The sequence below is a fragment of the Triticum aestivum genome, chromosome 1D (assembly GCF_018294505.1).
Source record: "Triticum aestivum cultivar Chinese Spring chromosome 1D, IWGSC CS RefSeq v2.1, whole genome shotgun sequence".
Classification (NCBI taxonomy): Eukaryota; Viridiplantae; Streptophyta; class Magnoliopsida; order Poales; family Poaceae; genus Triticum; species Triticum aestivum.
Window position 1 is genome coordinate 115,721,870 of NC_057796.1, and position 6,019 is coordinate 115,727,888.

The window sequence follows — 6,019 nt, forward strand, 5'->3', positions numbered from 1 at the left end:
GTTACTAGGACTGGGTACATAATTTAGCATGTCTACGATGTGTGAGTTATCATGTTATTTGCTACAAGTTACCGTGGTATGTTTCAACGACTCCCCCCCCACACACACACACACACCCCGACCCCTCCGACAAAGTTATCAGGTCTATCATGTATGAGTTATCATGTTATTTGCACAGAAGTTACCGTGGTATGTTTCAATAACTCCCCCATCCCCACCCTCGCGGACAAAGTTTTCAGGACCGGGGTACATAAGTTATCAGGTTTGCGAAATGCTGGTTACCAGGTTATTCACACAAAAGTTACCGGAGGGATATTTACAAAAGAAAAATATCACAACTCTGTGGTGCATAAGCTCTAATCACGTTAGTTCGGTGACCGTACTTGTAAAGATCTCATTACACAAGTTCCCTTGACAAATCTCTTTTACCAAGCCTCTCTTCAATACAATGCTCAGATTTTCTAGTGTGATCACATGTCTATAAACTACATCTCAATTAGCCAAATCACACAAATGATTAAATAGTCTAGTGGTTATCTTCTTCAATCCTCAACAGAGAGGTCGAAGGTTCAAATCCCATCTTTGACAATATTTTTACAATGGAATATCATACCTTCTCTCCGTCCTTAAAAGGTGAAAAAATCAAGCGTGTATCTTCCTCCTTAAATGAGTATCGAGAGGTCAAAGGTTCAAATCCCATCTTTGACAATCTTTTTACAGTGGAATATCATACCTTCTCTCCGTCCTTAAAAGGTGAAAAAAACCAAGCATGTACCTTCCTCCTGTATTGAAAACCTTACCAAAATCAGGGGGGAATTCTATGAGAATTAAAAACCGTCCGTAATTAAATGAGTATCGAGAGGTCAAAGATTCAAATCCCATCTTTGACAATATTTTTACAATGGAATATCATACCTTCTCTCCGTCCTTAAAAGGTGAAAAAATCAAGCGTGTATCTTCCTCCTTAAATGAGTATCGAGAGGTCAAAGGTTCAAATCCCATCTTTGACAATCTTTTTACAGTGGAATATCATACCTTCTCTCCGTCCTTAAAAGGTGAAAAAACCCAAGCGTGTACCTTCCTCCTTAAATGAGTATTGAAAACCTTACCAAAATCAGGGGGGAATCTATGAGAATTAAAAACCATCCGTAATTCACAGGAAAAAAAATATGTCTGCTTTAATGATAATTGAAACCGTCCTTAAATCACGAGAGAAGATTCTGGGTGCGAGGAAATCGAGAAGGGATCACGCGAGAGCAGAAGCGGATCGAGCGGCTCCAGAATCATGCGGATCTATGGCTAATTTCCAGTTGACTGGAAGTTAGCTTTCTCGATACATAAATTATGAAACTATAGTACTTGTTATTATGAATCTAATGATATATATAGTATATACTTGACATTCTAAAAGTAAATCGATGGGCCTCTTTGTTGCGTAAAAGGCAACAGAGAAGGATGGCCTGTTTTCACGCGAAGCCCTGAATCTTGTAACCACCTGGCCCAGCGCGCACGCTCTATAAGGCCTTGTACAATCCAACTGTTTAGGGGAGATGCTTAGAGAAATAAATCAGTTTTTTAAGCATCAGTGCTTATTTTTACACAGTAGACATTTAATTAGGCATCTCTCATGTAGAAATAGTCATTGATGCTTCAGAAAACTCTGGTTTATTTTTCTAAGCACCTCCCTAAGCAAATAACATTGTACAAGGCCTAAGAAAGATTTCCTTTTTGATGAAACGGGTTACTACGAGCCTGCTCCTGCTGCACTAAATCCTCAACTCCGCACTCCCATTCTCAACTCTGACTCCGCCACTAAAAACTGAAAGTGTGCTATCTGTTCGATGACCAACTCTGCTCTACAGAGCACTTGGATGTGTTTGGTTCACATCTCTATTTTAGGGCATTTTACATACTTGTCTCAGTTGGACCTGTTTGAACTAATGCAAGCTCAAAAACAATATTTGTAGTTTGGTTACCAGCATTAGGCTTCATGCATGAGGGGAGTTATTTCTAACACGTTGTTTGGTTGCCTGCGTCGCTATTTTTAGAAAAACAACATGTTGTTTGGTTGCAGACGTCATAAGATATGATCACCACTTCTCACTAGCAGTGATCTTACCATACACACTAAACATCGTCTTGTCCTAGCTAGAAAATAAATGACAGTTTATCTTAGCTATTAGCAGATGACAATACAAGTTAAGAGCCAATATGGGTAAATAGGGGAAAGTTCAACGATGCTAACTAGGTGGAAGTCCATCCTCTTCTTCTTCTTCTTCTTCAAATCCTTGTCTGACCTCTGTTATCCCACATTGCCTGAGCCCACTCCAACCTTTTGTTCTTCCACGCTTTATTGTCAAACGCCTCCAAACCATGGTCGGAGCTGATCACATCATCAGGCGTCACCTCTTCCTCTTCCAATACAACTTCATCGGTTCCCTACTATAGGATCCAGTTGTGAATGATGCAACATGCAAGAACAAGCTTAACCTGGGTAGGTTAAGGGTGGAATGGCTTCTGATCCAGGATCTTAAACCTATTCTTCAGAGCTCCAAATGCGCTTTCAACCATTACTTTAAGACTGGAGTGTCTGAGATTGAATAGTTCCTTAGGAGTCCTAAGATAGCTCCTACTAGAGAAGTTGTTCAAATGGTACTTGGTTTTCTTGGAGGGTGGAAGAACACCTGGCCGACATGCATAGCCAGCATCTCCTAGGTGAAAGTGCGTTATATCGACTAGAGGGGGGTGAATAGGCGATTTTTATGAATTCTTCACTGAGGAATTTGCGGGTGAGGAAATTCCTTAGCGAAGAACTACTTGCAGCGGGATAAGTACTCAAAAGTAAACATAACAGAACACAAGCATGGTCATCATGATGAAATGAAGACGAGCACAGAATACAGAAAGCGTAAACACAGGATAACACAGGATGAAGACAAACAGACTGAAGAAATTGAACTGAGGAAATAGAGAAAGTCTTCATTCAAAGTCTTCAAACACAGATATGAACAAGTGCACAACACAGTTATGAGGAAATGAAAGAGTTGAGGAAATAGAACCAGTAAGCTTGGTGAAGACAATGATTTGGTAGACCAGTTCCAACTGCTGTCTCAGTTGCACATCTGGTTGGAGCGGCTAGGTATTTAAACCTAAGGACACACAGTCCTGGACACACAGTCCTCACCGTATTCTCCTTGAGCTAAGGTCACACAAACCTCGCCCAATCACTCGTGGTAAGTCTTCAGGTGACTTTCGAACCTTCACAAACTCGGTCACTCGGCGATCCACAATTCCTCTTGGATGCTCTAGACCATGACGCCTAACCGTCTGGAAGAAGCACAGTCTTCAAAGGTAAAAAAGCGTCGGATCCACGCAGGATCAATGTAACGCCCACGATGCGGCTATATCTCCCACGTGTCGAGGCACGACTTAGAGGCATAACCGCATTGTGGTTTTGTCGCAAGAAGGGTCATCTTCACACAATCCCATGTAATGAACAAGAATGGGATAACGAGAGTTGGCTTACAGTCGCCACTTCACACAATACATGAATATAATTCATACATCATCCAAAATCCACACATAGACCGACTACGGTCAAATCCAAATGAAAATAAGATAACCCCAATTGCTAGATCCCCGATCGTCCCAACTGGGCTCCACTACTGATCATCAGGAAAAGAAACATAGTAACGACCACGTTCCTCGTCGAACTCCCACTTGAGCTCGGTTGCATCATCTGCACTGGCATCATCGGCACCTGCAACTGTTTTGGTAGAATCTGTGAGTCACGAGGACTCAGCAATCTCACACCCGCGAGATCAAGACTATTTAAGCTTATAGGAAAGGATGGTGTATGAGGTGGAGCTGCAGCAAGCACTAAGCATATATGGTGGCTAACATACGCAAATGAGAGCGAGAAGAGAAGCAACGCAACGGTCGCGAAGCTAGAAATGATCAAGAAGTGATCCTGAAACTATTTACGTTCATGCATAACTCAAACAGTGTTCACTTCCCGGACTCCGCCGAGAAGAGACCATCACGGCTACACACACGGTTGATGTATTTTAATTAAGTCAAGTGACAAGTTCTCTACAACCGGACATTAACAAATTCCCATCTGCCTCATAACCGCGGGCACGGCTTTCGAAAGATAATACCCTGCAGGGGTGTCCCAACTTAGCCCATTATAAGCTCTCACGGTCAACGAAGGATAAACCTTCTCCCGGGAAGACCCGATCAGTCTCGGAATCCCGGTTTACAAGACATTTCGACAATGGTAAAACAAGACCAGCAAGACCATCCGCTGTGCTGACAAATCCCGATAGGAGCTGCACATATCTCGTTCTCAGGGCACACCGGATAAGCTAAGCGTACATGTCCCAACGTAACCCAAGTTGCCAAGGGACGGTCCCGCACGGTGCTCTAGTTTGGACCAACACTCGGAGGAGCACTGGCCCGGGGGTTAAAATAAAGATGACCCTCGGGCTCACGAAAACCCAAGGCAAAAGGCTTAGGTGGCAAATGGTAAAACCAAGGTTGGGCCTTGCTGGAGGAGTTTTATTCAAGGCGAACTGTCAAGGGGGTCCCATAAATCACCCAACCGCGTAAGGAACGCAATCTCAAAGAACATAATACCGGTATGACGGGAACTAGGGCGGCAAGAGTGGAACAAAACACCAGGCATAAGGCCGAGCCTTCCACCCTTTACCAAATATATAGATGCATTAATTTAAATAAGAGATATTGTGATATTCCAAAATATCCATGTTCCAACATGGAACCAACTTCACCTTCACCTGCAACTAGCAACGCTATAAGAAGGGCTGAGCAAAAGCGGTAACTTAGCCAAACAACGGTTTGCTAGGAAAGGATGGTTAGAGGCTTGACATGGCAATATGGGAGGCATGATATAGCAAGTGGTAGGTAGCGCAGCATGACAATAGAACGAACAACTAGCAAAGCAAAGATAGAAGTGATTTCGAGGGTATGGTCATCTTGCCTGCAAGGTTCTCAGAGTTGTCGAAAGCTTGATCCTTGTAAGCGTACTCAACAGGTTCCTCATTCACGAACTCGTCTCCCGGCTCTACCCACAACAAGAACACAAGCAATGGAACCACAATCAATCACGGGAAATGCACAAGCAACATGATGCAAAACATGCATGATATACGAGATATGATATGCGATGCATATGCGTGCTCCAGAAGAAAAAGAATGAACAAGGCAATAACTTGGCAAACCAAGGATGCCACTGGAAAGATGAGATGATTTCGGTCGAAATCGATATAAAGATCACCGGAAACGGATGCACGGTTTGCAAATGGCAAGCAAAACAAGAATGACACGAATATGCGATTAACAGCATGATAGCACTTAGAACGCAACAAGTAACTATGCTACAGCACCCCAACATAGCAACAAAGCATATGGTAGTAATCTACAGGAGATGCTTGACAAAAGATGAACACTGAGATACGGCTAGATCACACCACAACAGGTTCAAACAAGCATGGCAAAAGTGCAAAAGATATCAGGTTCACAGACTTCGTGAAATTACTGGACATGGCATAAACAGCATCAGGTAGCAATGTTCAGAGCAAGCAAAACACATGCTACAGGAACTTAACATAGCAAAACAAGGCATGACATGAATCTACTAAATGCATAGAACAAATGTCCCTTACTGACCATGAGCCAAAAAGGACCAGAAGATATGATGGCACCCATGTAAACATGGGTAGATCACACCACAACAGGTTCAAACAAGCATGGCAAAAGTGCAAAAGATATCAGGTTCACAGACTTCGTGAAATTACTGGACATGGCATAAACAGCATCAGGTAGCAATGTTCAGAGCAAGCAAAACACATGCTACAGGAACTTAACATAGCAAAACAAGGCATGACATGAATCTACTAAATGCATAGAACAAATGTCCCTTACTGACCATGAGCCAAAAAGGACCAGAAGATATGATGGCACCCATGTAAACATAGCAAGTTTCGTTAACAGGTTT